This window comes from Papaver somniferum, chromosome 1 (assembly GCF_003573695.1).
Source record: "Papaver somniferum cultivar HN1 chromosome 1, ASM357369v1, whole genome shotgun sequence".
NCBI lineage: Eukaryota > Viridiplantae > Streptophyta > Magnoliopsida > Ranunculales > Papaveraceae > Papaver > Papaver somniferum.
In genome coordinates, this window is record NC_039358.1 from 156,305,605 (window position 1) to 156,319,985 (window position 14,381).

The following is a 14,381-nucleotide window of genomic DNA, read 5'->3' on the forward strand; positions in this document are numbered from 1 at the left end:
ATTATAATTGTTTTATTATAATTAGAAGTAAAATACACAAACATTAATTCATATTTACTTGATAGAAATCCTATTGTGTTTGGTTAAGTCTGAACCTATTATCAAGTAATCATACTTCGTTGTTGTATTGTCTCGATCTTGTATCCATAGTCAATCACACAAGTTATCTTGTTGTGGTAATGTCTCGATCTCGTATCCATAGACGATCATACGAAGTGTGAACCGATTAGTTGTATTGTCTCGACTCAGTCCATAGATAATCACTTTCGGAGAAAGGACTTATAGGTGGAAAAGTTTTAGATTGAGTTATATTTGGGTACCCTCGTCTTTTCAATTGGCATCCGAGCAGGAAAACACGAAAAGATCTAACAATCTGTGTTTGGTGCAGTCCAACCTATAAGAAATGAACTCGAGTTCTGATGAATCGACTTCAATTAATGTACCCCAAGATTTGTCGGAACAAACTATCTATGGTGGAAATCTTCTATGAGATCTTTTCTTCAATCACGAGACTTTAATACATGGCTATTAGTCGTCGATGGTTATAATCACCCGAAACTAGAAAATTTGGAAACTGAGTTTAAACGCTTAGTGGATTTTTCAAACGAAGAAAAGGCTTTTGATAAGCAGAATTCAGATGGTTTGAATGTTATTAGACATGTTGTAAGTCGTGATCTACAACATCATCTATCAACATGTCAAACTTCGAAAGAAGCTTGGGATAATCTTCCGATCGTATTTGAAGGGAATACATCAGAGAAAGAAGCTAGACTTCAAACTCTTATGTCTGATTGGGAAAACCTTTGAATGGATGACAATGACACTTTTGAAGAGTTTCGTATTAAACTCTCTGAGATAATTAATGCTTCTTTCTCGCTTGGAAAGACTATATCTGAAAAAGATATAGTATGCAAAATTCTCAGATCGTTGCCATCTAAATACGATTCTAAGAAGCATGCAATTATCGAAGCTAATGATATTTCCTCCTTATCGAGAAGTTCCCTTGTCGAAAAACTAAAGATATTTGATCTGGAGTATTCGTCTAAACAAAAATACAATCTAGCCTATAAAGCTGGTAGAAAGGTTCCGACTCAATGTCTGGAAAACTCCCAAGATCAAGAAGATCAAAATGCTGAAGATGAAGCTGAATTAAATCATCATTTGTCTCTTATTACTCAACGATTCAAGAAATTTTTGAGACACCGAAAAAGATAATCTCTCGTGTCAAAAAGAAATCACATTTCTACACATAAGCGTGATGACACTTGGGATGATAATGATGATATTCCTCAATGGTACAAATGTAGAGGATTTGGTCATATTTCTCCGGATTTTCCAACTAAGGATAACCAATGGAAAATAAATGCATATACTGCAACCCTTGACTATACCCCTGACGAGAATGATCAAGACTATATGGTGGATAATATTGCAACCATTGCAGAAGTCTATAACTCTGAAATTCTTTCAACTCTAGATACTCAAGAAGAGTTTACTCCTTCGATTTTTAAAAAAGTATTTCCATGTAAAGATAAAAGAACTCAGCTTCTTGAATCTGACATCAATGGAATAAAATCATCGCTTGATCAACTCAAAAGGAGTTTTCTGAATGATAACGAAAAATTTAACAAGTCACTGGAGAAAATCGAGGTCTCTCAGTGTTACAAAAAGGTACAAGTATCTAAACTCATTCTCGATATTAAATGTTGTCAAGATGAGATAAGGAAGTTAAAAGCAGAAAATCAGAGACTGAGAGATAAACTCAATTGCTTTGGAAAGCCATCACCTAGTATGAATGCATCAAAAGGAAAAGAGGCAAGGTTAAATAAATTTGTGGAATCTAAATCCAGAAACTGGAATACTTCTGGTGTTTGTTTCCAATGCAAACAAAGAGGGCATTATCCAAAGCAATGTCCTAATACTAAACAGAGAGGGAGACTCTATAAATCCAAAAATTCAAGATCTAAGTCTAGATCAAAAATCTCTTCTAAAAGGGAGAATAAGATTTTCGAACATCAAGATCTTACATCAAGATTAAAGGTTGAACCTAAAAGTTCAAACACAATAGCTTATCAAATCCTTAAGGATGTTGAAACCTTCAAAGGAAGAAAATTCAACCACTGAAAAATTACAACCTAATTGGTTATCATGAATCCTTACTTTTTACCCGCGAAAAGTATACAGTAAGGATATGAATCTAAATATTTGGATAACAATATTTCTAAAAATAATTTTCGGTTAAGAATTTTATTGAAATAATATTCTCAAATATTTTGAGAGAAAGTTCTTGAACTTATAAGAGGAGAGACCACTTAATTCATTTTATAGAGCTTTGATGGAATGTCTACCTCTAGCTGAAACTCTCTCAAAACCGAAAAAGTATGAACCATATTGTTTCCTAACAAGAAACTTCATCTCGAATCTTCTGATAATGATTCGGATTTATATCTAGAGCTTCATCAAGATGATCTTAATGAAGAAATATCTTCTCTCAATGATAATCTTCTCAAGAATCCTTCACTAAAATTAGATCTAATCTTATGTGAAGTAAGGAACATGGAAAAGGATTTGCGAAAGGAAGTAAAGGACGTCAATGACAATGTTACTAGTCTTGAATCAAGACTAGTAATCATAGAAGATGATTGGAATCATGTTAAATCTTCTGATCCGGCTTCAAAGGATAAAATTAGAGCTTCAATTTAAAAAAAAAAATAGGCATCAGTTAATTGTATAAGGTCTATTTTGAATAAAACTATCTATTATTAATGAATAAAATTAGTATTTTATAATTTTTCTTGTGGTAGTTTTCGGTTACATAGCATGTGCTTGAATGCTTTATATTATTACTATGTATGTTGTGGGGTGTTTGTTTTCTGTTTTCTTAACCTTAATATTCGATCTCATATGTGTGAACCCTTATGGTTTGGGCGACTTTTTGGTTTAGCAGGATTAAGTTCTAGCCCATGTTGGTAGGCTTTATCAAAGGATCATAAGGGGTTCTGATTGAAACTAATATGTTGTAGGATCAGAATCTCGCAGCAGTAATGTCTCAGCGAAATTATCAACAACACAACACAACAGCGTCGCAGAACAATTTCAGAAATGACATAATAAACGACGTCAGCTAAAATCATGAAAAATATATGATGGTTCTGCGAAAATTAGAGAGTTTGCGAGATTAACATTTGTAAGGTTGCGAGAATGTCGCAAGTCATATCCGAAAATAAAGGACAGAATAGCTGTTATCCACTATGTACTTCCCTATAAATAGTCGCTCAGTTGTAAAGGAAAGGGAGAGATCTTTTTCTGGGTAAGAAGCAAGTAAATAGGAGAGAGAAAATCTAGAGCAGTGGTTATTCTTGATTCCTTTATCTTTTCTTGTAAGATTGTTCAAAGATTTATCAATTAAATTAAGATTGTTAATCTAAAATGAGTTGAATGTTAATGAAATCATATGAGGGGTGTAGTGTAGATTTCCTGTAACTACATAATGGCGCTAGAAACAGGGAAACTGAAGATTGAAGATTGAAAGTTGAAGATTGTTGTTGAGATTGTTCAAATCATGAAAGTGATTAAATAAATCAGTGAACCAGTTAAAAGAAAAATGATTAGAGTCAATGAAGATGACAAAAGATTGGAGTGTAATATGATAACAAAAACAATGGTTAATGAATTCCATGAAAACATCAAAGGAAGAATACATAAACGAAATTTTGAAGGAAGGAAGGTTATGGCAGTAGAAAAGACATCACCCTTGAAAGATTGGGAAAAGAAAAAAATCACATTCATGGCGACAGAAATACCAAAAGAAAATTTGAACCACACATCTCCATTGGTTATTACAGTGCCTATTACGCGAAAAGAGAAGGGGACAACAACAAAATCCACGGAAGAATGGATATTGAACAAAACTTTAGTCGATACAGGAAGTTCAGTGGATATAATATTTTATCATGCGTTCAGGGGAATGGGATTTAAAGATGAAGAAATGTCCTGTTCAACATATCTTGTTCATGGCTTTGGAAAATCCACAACAAAACCTAAAGGAGAAATAGTGGTACGAATTCCACTAGGAGAGATCGAAACACACGTGACATTATGCGTGGTGGATATGGAATCGCTATATAATATGTTGCTAGGAAGACCATGGATACATGCGATAAAAGCTGTAGTATCAACGTTGCATCAATGTATTAAATTCCCCACACCAAATGGAATAGGTGAAATCAGAGGAGATGTTGACAATGCGAAATTATGTCATCAAATTGAAGTAAAGCATTATGAAGGACAAGCAAAAAGGAAATAATTTCGCAGAAAGTTGGCAAAGGAGGCAAAGAAAGAAGAAGAATTTAGAGTATACATGATAAGGGCAAAAGAAGGCAGGGGAATACCCAACGAAATTTTGGAAGGAAAAGGACCTGTGAAAACAATAAAAGAACCAACACCAATGGGAGAACCCAAGTCCAGTTACACTGCCGCAGAACCAACAAAAGAAGTAAACGTTGGGACTATAGAAGAACCTCTAATAATGAGAATTGGAACCAAGATGGATGTAGAAGAAGAAAGAACTGTTAACCTTTTGCGAGAATATAAAGACGTTTTCGCAGGGAGCATGGATGAGATACCGGGAATAGATCCATCAATTGCATGTCACAAGTTGGAGATTAACAAGAATGTGCGACCATTCAAACAAAGAATAAGAAAAATCGCAACAGCTTACCATTCCCAAATAGAAGAAGAACTACAGAAAAAGCTTGATGCAGGAATCATAAGAGAAGCTAAATACCCAGAGTGGATAGCGAATATGGTCATTGTCCCAAAGAAAAACAAAGGAATAAGGATTTGCATAGATTTCACTGATTTAAACAAAGCTTGCCCTAAAGATAGTTTTCCGTTACCAGATATTCCTCAAATGGTGGAATCCGCAGCGAGAAATGATCGGGTATCGTCTTTAGATGGGTACAAAGGATATAACCAGATCCCTCTCGCTGAAGAAGCTCAAGAGCATACTGCTTTCTTCGCCCCTAGAGGTTTATATTGTTACACGAAAATGCCATTTGGTTTGCGAAATACGGGAGCGACATACTAAAGAATGGTAGAGAAGGTGTTCGCGAAATGGATACACAAAACATTAGAAGTATACGTGGACGACATGTTAGTAAAGAGTAAAGAAGCCAAAGACCATGTACAGGACCTGAGGGAGATTTTTGAACAAATGCGGCAGTATAACATTAAACTGAATCATGAGAAGTGTACTATTGGAGTTGCATCGGGAAAATTTTTAGGCTACATTGTATCAAAGGAAGGAATACAGGTTGATCCACAAAAAGTGCAAGAAGTTCGTGACATGCCAACACCCGCAACAATAAAAGATGTACAGAAGTTGAATGGAATTTTAGCTTCGCTGGGGAGATTCATTTCGCGATCATCAGACAAATGCAAGTATTTTGTCGATATACTCAAGAAGGGTGCGAAATTCAAATGTACTGATGAATGCGAAAAAGCTTTTCAAGGGATCAAAGAACATCTTATGAATATAACTATTTACAAAAAGCAAAATCAGGAGAAGAATTATTGATCTATCTTGCGACGACGTCGCATGCATTAAGTGCCATGTTATTGCGAATAGACGCAGGAGTGGAGAAACCCATCTATTACATTAGCAAAACTTTTAATACTGCCGAGAAGAATTACTCAAAGATTGAGAAGCTAATCTTAGCATTAGTTTATGCATCATTTAAGCTCCGCATATATTTTCAAGCGCACAAGATAAAGGTATTAACAAAAGTACCAATTGAATCAGTGATGAAGAATTCAAAAAGATCAGGAAGAGTGGAGAGATGGAATGCACAAGTAGGCCACTTTGATATTAAATATGAAATTTTGTCTTCACCAAAATCACAAGTTGTTGCAGATTTCTTGGCAGAATTTCCTTTAGAAGAGATGAAGCGGTAGAAGAAATGATGGATATAGAAGAAGAACACGGAGATCCAAAAGACTTATTAACAGAACCAAATAGATGGGAGATATTGGTAGATGGATCATCAAATGGAGAAGGCAATGGAGTTGGAATTGTTTTAATTTCGCCAGAAGGAGTGAAGATGGCTTTTTCATTCAGATTGGAATTCGCATCCACTAATAACGAAACGGAATATGAAGCTGTGATACATGCCTTAAAATTCGCAATAGAAATGAAACTAGAAAATGCCAGGATCACTAGTGATTCACAGCTAGTTATTCGCCAAATAAAGGGAGAGTACACTACAAATGAACCATCCTTGAAGAAATACAAGAAGCTCGTTGAAGAATTGTCAGTGAAAATCCCAAAAATAAAATGGAGGAACATTTCAAGGAAGGATAATAGACTCGCAGACGCTTTTGCTTTCATCTCAAGCATGATGACAGATCCAACTGTGAGATGCATAAAAATACAAACACTTCTCTCACCATCAATCAATAAAGAAGAAGAAGTGAACGTGATGATAATAGACGGTGAAGAAGAAGAACAAACGAACAATATCTGTAGGATCAGATTCTCGCAACAATTATGTCTCAGCGAAATTATCAATGGAATTGCACAATAGCGTCGCAGAACAGTTTCAGAAACAACGTCAGCAAGTATCATGAGAAAGATGTGATAGTCTTGCGAAAATTAGAGAGCTTGCGAAGTTAACATTTGTAAGGTTGCGAGAATGTCGCAAACCATATCCGAAAATAAAGGACAGATTAGATGTCATCCACTATGTATTTCCTTATAAATAGTCATTCGAGTTGTAAAGGAAGAGAGATCTCTTTTGAGTGAGAGACAAGTAAATAGGAGAGAGAAAGTTCAGAACAAAGATCATTCTTGATTTCTTTATTTTCCTTGTAAGAACATTCCGAATTTAATCAATAAAATTAAGAGCGTAAACCTAAAATGAGCTGATCAACAATGAAATCATATGAGGGGTGTAGTGTAGGATTTCCTGCAACTACATAATGGCGCTAGAAGGAGGGGGGATTGAAGATTATTCTAGAAAAAATTGAAGATTAATATTGATATTTGTGAAGATTCAAAGTAGTTGATTAAGAATTTTTCACAATTTCTTGAAACACTGTTAGCATTAAAGAAATGGCTAGAAGAAGAAATACATCCGAACAACCAACTACTATTAGAAGAACCAAAAGAATTGATGGAAGAGAAAGAAGTGAAATGGGAGAATATACTAGAATGAGAAATAATAGAGAAAATATAATTCAATCACCAATTCAATAAACACTAGTTCAAGAGAGGAATACAGATTATGACAGAGTGAGCAGAAGAAATAGAAGAAGAGCAACAAAATAGAAATTACAGACAGGGAGAGAGAAATCAAGAAGCAGATGAAGGAATAATTCATGGAGGTGAAGAAATTGGAGCGTTAGAAACATTGAGACGAAGAATACATGAAGAAAGAAGAGCTGAGGCAGAAGAACGTGCAAATTTAACAAGACAAAATCACGAATTAAGGATGGAGAATATCAGATTGCAGAATAGAAGATCGAGAAGTATTACAAAATCATATTCCAGATCAACTAGAAGAGAAATGAGGCAAAATTCACCTACAATCAATGTTGGAAACAATATTCAAGAAGAAATATCAAATCCTAATGAAGAATATCGCGAAAATAGAGAAAAAATTGATGATCGTTACATTCCACAAAATGAAACTTTTGATGATAGGCAAATTGGAGGAAATCAAGAGAACGGGAAAATTCAGAGACAAAATAACCAAGATGGCGAAGGAAATCAAGAGGAGGGAAGAAGAATTTTACATGTGAGAGAAAATCAAAGAAATCAACAGACAATTGAAGAAGAAATTGAAAGACATAATGCTGAACAAGCACGTTTAATCTGCGAACGTGAAAGTTGAGAGCGGAAATGGAAGAGCAAGAGCTTCAGGAGACAATTCGCCAGAACAATCATGACAACGAGAAAGAAGGCGTATACAAAACCGGAATAATGATAATCTCAATGAGGAGTATGATAGAGTGAAGAGAATGGCTGAAAGACAGCGAATTGAGTTGATAAGAAATGAACAAAATTATGGAGGGGAAAATGAACGACATCATCATTTGCGAATTCAAGATAGGGATGAGGAAGAGAATCGCAGAAGAAGACGAGATGAGGATAATGAAGAAGAGATACAAAATTTCGCAAGAGAAGATAGACGTGAACGCAGAAGAAGAGCAAAATTAAAGAGACCAATGGGTCAAGATTCAGGAGTAAATAAACAAATCTTGAAAGAATTAGAAGAAATGAGAGGAATGCTAAATAACAGAGGAGAAGTAGGTAGAAGACAATTGGATGAAGCAATAGAAGAAGCTGCGAAAACTCCATTTACAAGGGAAGTACAATTAGGAGGAATACCACCGAAATGCAATTTGCCCGCATTAACCAGCATTTTCGATGGAACAACTTGTGCAATTCAACACATTAAAGCTTATGTGAGGTGCATGTTACAATGGGAAAATCATGATGCGGTATTGTGCAAATATTTCGCATCCAGCTTAACAGGAGAGCGTTAAAATGGTTTGAAGGTTACCAAAGAATACAATAACCTCCTTCAATCATTTGCAGACCACATTCTTGGGAGCATATATAAGTAATAATTCCTCACGACCTGGTATAGAAGATGTGTTTGGATTAAAACAAAGGATTGGAAAGTTTGAAACACTTGACTAAAAGATGGAGAACTATGTGTAGCGAAATGGCTGGCCGTGTAGATGAGAGATATCTCATATTATCATTTATCAATGCTATGTTTGCAACAAACCTGTTGTATGTCCAAATTTTCAGAGTCAAGAATACGATTACAATGACTGAATTGCGAGAACTTCAAGAAGAATACATTGCTTTGAGGAAAGACAAAATGAAATGGAATCATATCCAGTTGCGAACACCAGCTCACAAGCAGCGAATGCAAGCTTATTACCCAAGCTAATAAATACAGTGGCGAATACTTCGCAAGTACAACAAGAAAAGGTGACAGTAACAATCAGCAGAAGTTGGTAGCTATGGGAAGTCGAGATCAAGAAGAGTATGAAAGAGAAAGAAATTTCTACAGTCGTGGAGGAAATAACAAGATTCAAAGACTCGATCAACCGCAAGAAACTTATGGAGGTCAAAGACCAAACTTTAATAGAGGACAAGGAGGTCATAAGGTAGTATGGGAAGAAATCAAGATGCCACCTCTAAATGCAAGTGTGGAGAAGATATGGGAAGCTATAATCGATGGAAATATACCAACACCGTGGAACATGGGAACGGAACCACCTCCAAATCACAGAAGTCATGAATTTTGTTCTTATCATCATTTTCATGGACATACCACAAACGATTGCAGAAAGTAAAGAGATTATTTTGAGAATGATAGATCAAGGAAAATAAACGACTTTCTGGTAGGGCATCCACAACCTCAACCATTACCACCACCACCAGAACATCACAAAGTGAATACGATGAAAAAGAAAGAAACATTCTTCATAGAAGTTGGTGCAAAAGCAAAAAATCTATTCTGTCACTCTATCGTACATTCATATAAGACAATTGAAGATTTCATGATAATGTTTTAAGTAGAGTGTTCGCAAGAGATAATAATGGAAAGAAATTATGAATATTGCGAAAATTTCGCAACTAGAGGAATGGCAGAAACAGATATTTCTTTACCGCAGAAGAAATTCCCGAAGGAGAAGAGGCATGACAATCCATTGGTAATAAAATTAGAATTAATCCAAAACCAAAAGAAGATGAGGATGATGAAGCTGAAGATTCATGGGCAATCAATAGAATCTTAGTCGATACTGGAAGCTTTGTGAACATCTTATTTTATCATACTTATAAAACCATGGGTGGAAGAGATGATGATCTTATACCATCAACATATAAGATATATGGTTTTAATGGTACTGCAAACAAGCCTAAAGGGGAGGTTATTATGCAAATTCCATTGAAGGGAATATCTTCAGAAATCTCATTCTGTGTTGTTGATGTAGAATCACCCTACAATGCATTAATTGGTTGACCTTGGCTACATGGGATTCTAGGTGTAGCTTCAAATTTCCATCAATTCATCAAATTCCCTCACCCCAACGGTGAAGGAATCATAAAGGGAGATTGGGTTGAAGGAAAGAAATGTTACGAAACTGAGATAGAATCTTGCGAAGGAAGAGCAAACAAGAAGGAAAACTGGCGACACAAAATCAAGGATGTACAAAGAAGTGAGAAGTTGATGGTGGATACAATCGAAAAAAAAAGGAGAAGAGATGTTACAAAATCAATGCTAGCTCAGGGTAAAAAAGGATGAACATACCATTATCAAGGAAGCAGTAGCAGAAAATCATAAAGAAGCAGAGGAGGGAAAAACTAATAAAAGCAAGAAATGTATGAATGATTAAGTTGTTGCGATAATCTCGCAATAAGTAAAATTCTCAAAAATACATTTGATTGAACAACAAAATTGAGATTGCAAAATTCAGATACAATATTATGAATTGCGAGACTCTCGCAGAGATAATGAATTTTACAGAAAATAATCAGAAAAGAATGACAAAAGAGAAAGAGGCGAACCTTTATGGCGTACACCCTAGTTCGCGAATAAAATTTCGAAAGAGGAAAATGTAAGACCTAAAGTACGTCATATTAGGGGGTACCTGTTACATGGCTCAGGGAAAGGCTACACCGCCACCGGAACCTGATTCATGGAGATTTGGGGTCAATAAAGCCCATCCGGGAGAGGCACCTTGGATTCTCAACTTAAGCATATGACTTAGGTTAGGCGACTAAGGTAATAAGGACTTTCCCAAGGAGTGCAGATCTGATCAAGGCGCCAAGGTACATGGTTGATTCAAGAGTGCCGAGAGCGTTTGAAGCTGTCATGTACCTAAGTACAATGACAGGATTGGAATGATAAATTGAGGATAAACCTCTCTTGATTCGTGAGAATCAAACATCTGAGTTCAAAGAACACAGCCTAAGAAGAACACAATTCTAATTTGATTAATAATTTGCTTAATGTTTCAATTACACAGACTTGAGAATAAATACTCACACACTCTCTCAATATCTGACGTCCACAGACTATCCAAGTGGGCTAATCTAAACCACCCATTACAACTGACTAAATACTACCAACTACCTACACACATATGATATGGGCACTCCCCTCCAATACAGGGTACATGACATTCCCTTCTTCTTCAACACATCCTTGTCCTCAAGGATGAGAGTTAAATGAACCACTGCGAAAATTGGAAACAACTTGAAGTCCCTCCTCGCAAAGACCGCCATCCTTAACATTTTCAGGATGTGGAATACAGAGACTATGGATGGGCTGCAAAAGCATAACTCCATAACACCTTCAGTATTGCAAAATCTTGTTGAGAACAAATTCCATCTCAAGAAAACCACCAGCACAAACATCGATGGAGTGTAAAGAAACATCAGCTGAATTGTCACCATTCTGTCATAGAATTCTAGCTTGATATAGCCTCCCATTGGTTGATAAATCAACCCAGCTTCCCCTTGAACAATAAGGCTCCCGTAGGTCACATGAGTAAGCAGCAGGTAGTGATAATTACCATCTGAATTCAAGACTGCCTTCATAAACTGTTTGCAAGTATTGTGACCCACATTCCACAGGCTTGTAGAGTACAACTTGAACTTCCACTTCAAATAGTCCCAAAACAGCCAATACCCATTCAAAGCTTGAACAACCAAGGGTAAAACCTTAGTCCCCACTTTGCTTACTAAAATATCTATCCAGAAATAATCCTCCTTCCACATTTCAAGCATTTGATGAGACAACTCATGAACATTCTTAATCTCACACATTAGCATCCACAAATATCGAAAATGAAACCCCATGAACAAGACCCGAGTTCTCGTGCTCCTTATAAGAAATTTGGCCCAACAATAATATGTTGTTGCTTGATATGCTAAAATCCCCTTGAACTGTGCACATACAGGAAGAACTAGAGCTCCCACTTGCAGATCGACTAACACCGGATAAAATATAAACAAAGTATCGAAGGGCACACATATTAAATTCGCTAAACAAGGTGGAAGAACATATAATAATGCACAGTAATGAACTGCAATCCCCACAAGTAACCCACACTTCAGTTCCATAAGAAAAAATGCTTCTCCCCGTTTCCCAGGGCCTTGATCAAACAGTCTGAGTTGCATGCACTCATAACCACAAAAGCGTTGATAAGCATTCTGAATCCCACCACTTCGCATCTTCATTCGATGCCCAAACTTAGAATCAAGAGAAGCAAAATAAGAAACCCCTAGGAGAAGGCTGGTCTCTTTCCCACGATCAAACAGACTGCAGACAGAATCGAGAAGAGCGAAGTTATATACATCCACAATGAAGTTGTAACCTACCTTTCCCATGTTTATCTGCAAGAGATGATCAACTCCAACATTCCAGAAATTCCAAGCTGCACTCTCAGGAAATTTACTAGATTCTTCAAGTATCTTAGTAAAAACCCAAGTGAAAACAACACCACTTGTTATTCTCCACCAACCAGATGGAACCAATCGGAATTTCCACCTCAAGTATCCTTCCAACAGCCACAAATGTGTAACACTCTCTAGACCTGTAGAATTCAATTTGTATTTCCATATTAAGAATTCCATTAACTTGGACACAATTGGAGCATGCGGAAGAATGAGCACAAGTTGGATCATCAGCATCCTCCCATAGCCTCTCTTTGTTTGATATTGCATACACAGCTGAGACGACCATGGATGAATAGCTGTCGATGTGATCCGTAAACTTGAAAGGGACGAGAAGCCCATCCATTCAGTTGCTGGCTTAAAAACCTATTGAATATTTCGGAAAAAATCAACACCCCAAGACTCAAACCGACAACCCGAAAGCACCTCAGGCAACACATACTTCAGCTGGACATTAACATGCTCAATATCAAACATGAACATCCACAGAGACATATAAGTACTCGTTGTTAAACTATTTTCTTGTAAAAGTTGTGCAAACAACTTACTACTATCATCATTGTTACCAGTTTTAACAAACATCAGTAGAAGTGAAGCACAAAACGAAGAATCTGATTCGAACTCATGCATATTAAGTAGCCTATGAACAAATTTTTCATTGTGGTATGTCTTTAAAAGTGAGCTATCGAACCCCTTGTCACGGTCAAAGAGGGAGCAAGTATAGACAAAGTAAATATATAAGCAAATTCCACCATGATAAGTTGTACAAGCAAGAACATTTGAGCCAGACTCAGGGAGACCAAAACCAACTGCATAGTTATCCACAGAATATGAAAGTCCATGAATTAGTTCAAACCCTTTCCCCTGATCAAATACTATAGCAGCATACTTGAAACAACGGCTATAAGACAACCTAGTATGCAGTGTGTGGTTGAGAAAAAATTTTGTGCTCCAAACACACATATCCATTGGAAGTGTTTTTAAAAACATCTTAACATGATGAAGTTGTAAGAGAAAATCATATATATCACTGCTCAAACTCCCAGTGTCGCTCTTAGACATTTTAACGAGCAGGTTACTATCATTTCAAATTTCAGTATCATTAGCAAACACATGAATGATCGAATCTAGAAACCCATAATCTGAATTAAACCCAGAGATAAGAATCAATGTTCGAAAATACTTACCACGATCAAATATACTACGAGAATCATCAAGTTTGAAGTGGATACAAGCCATACCTAGAAATTTGCTGTAGAGAAAGAGTAACTTGGTCAAACAGTGAACATTTGCATAGGCCTCAGAAAAAATTTGGACGCCATTTCTCACAATTAGTTCAGTCGGGCCATTGTTTCTTGGCTGTTGTACTTCCCAAATTTGGAATTCACTTAACCTATTTCCTTCGAAAACATCAGATTTCGCCACTTTATCAAACGGAAAACTCTGATCAACAGACAAATCATTCTTTCCATCAAGGAAAATTGAAGGAATAAACCCTGAATTGAGAGAATCCTCTTCTTCATCGATAGCTGAAGAAATTGAGTTAACCACAGTTGAAACTTCTTCAAAGAAAAAAGTGGGAATCAATTCTGAAAATTCATCAACAGATGATGTAGCGACTTTCACTCTGCAAGGAGGCTGATGAGCTGAAGAAGTATACCTAATAAACATAATTGATGTCAACTTCTTCAATGTCTTGTTCATCAATTTTGACCACTTACGAATGGATTTCTCTCGATCTGGAGATATACTCTTTTCCATGTAAAACCGATACCACCATCGACAAGTGTCTAAATCCTCCGTTGCTAGTCGTTCCAACTTCACTATGGGTACCAATTTCCCATTCATATATGCCCATTTTTCCTCCTGTAAATTCATCTCATCAACCATGATTTCTCAG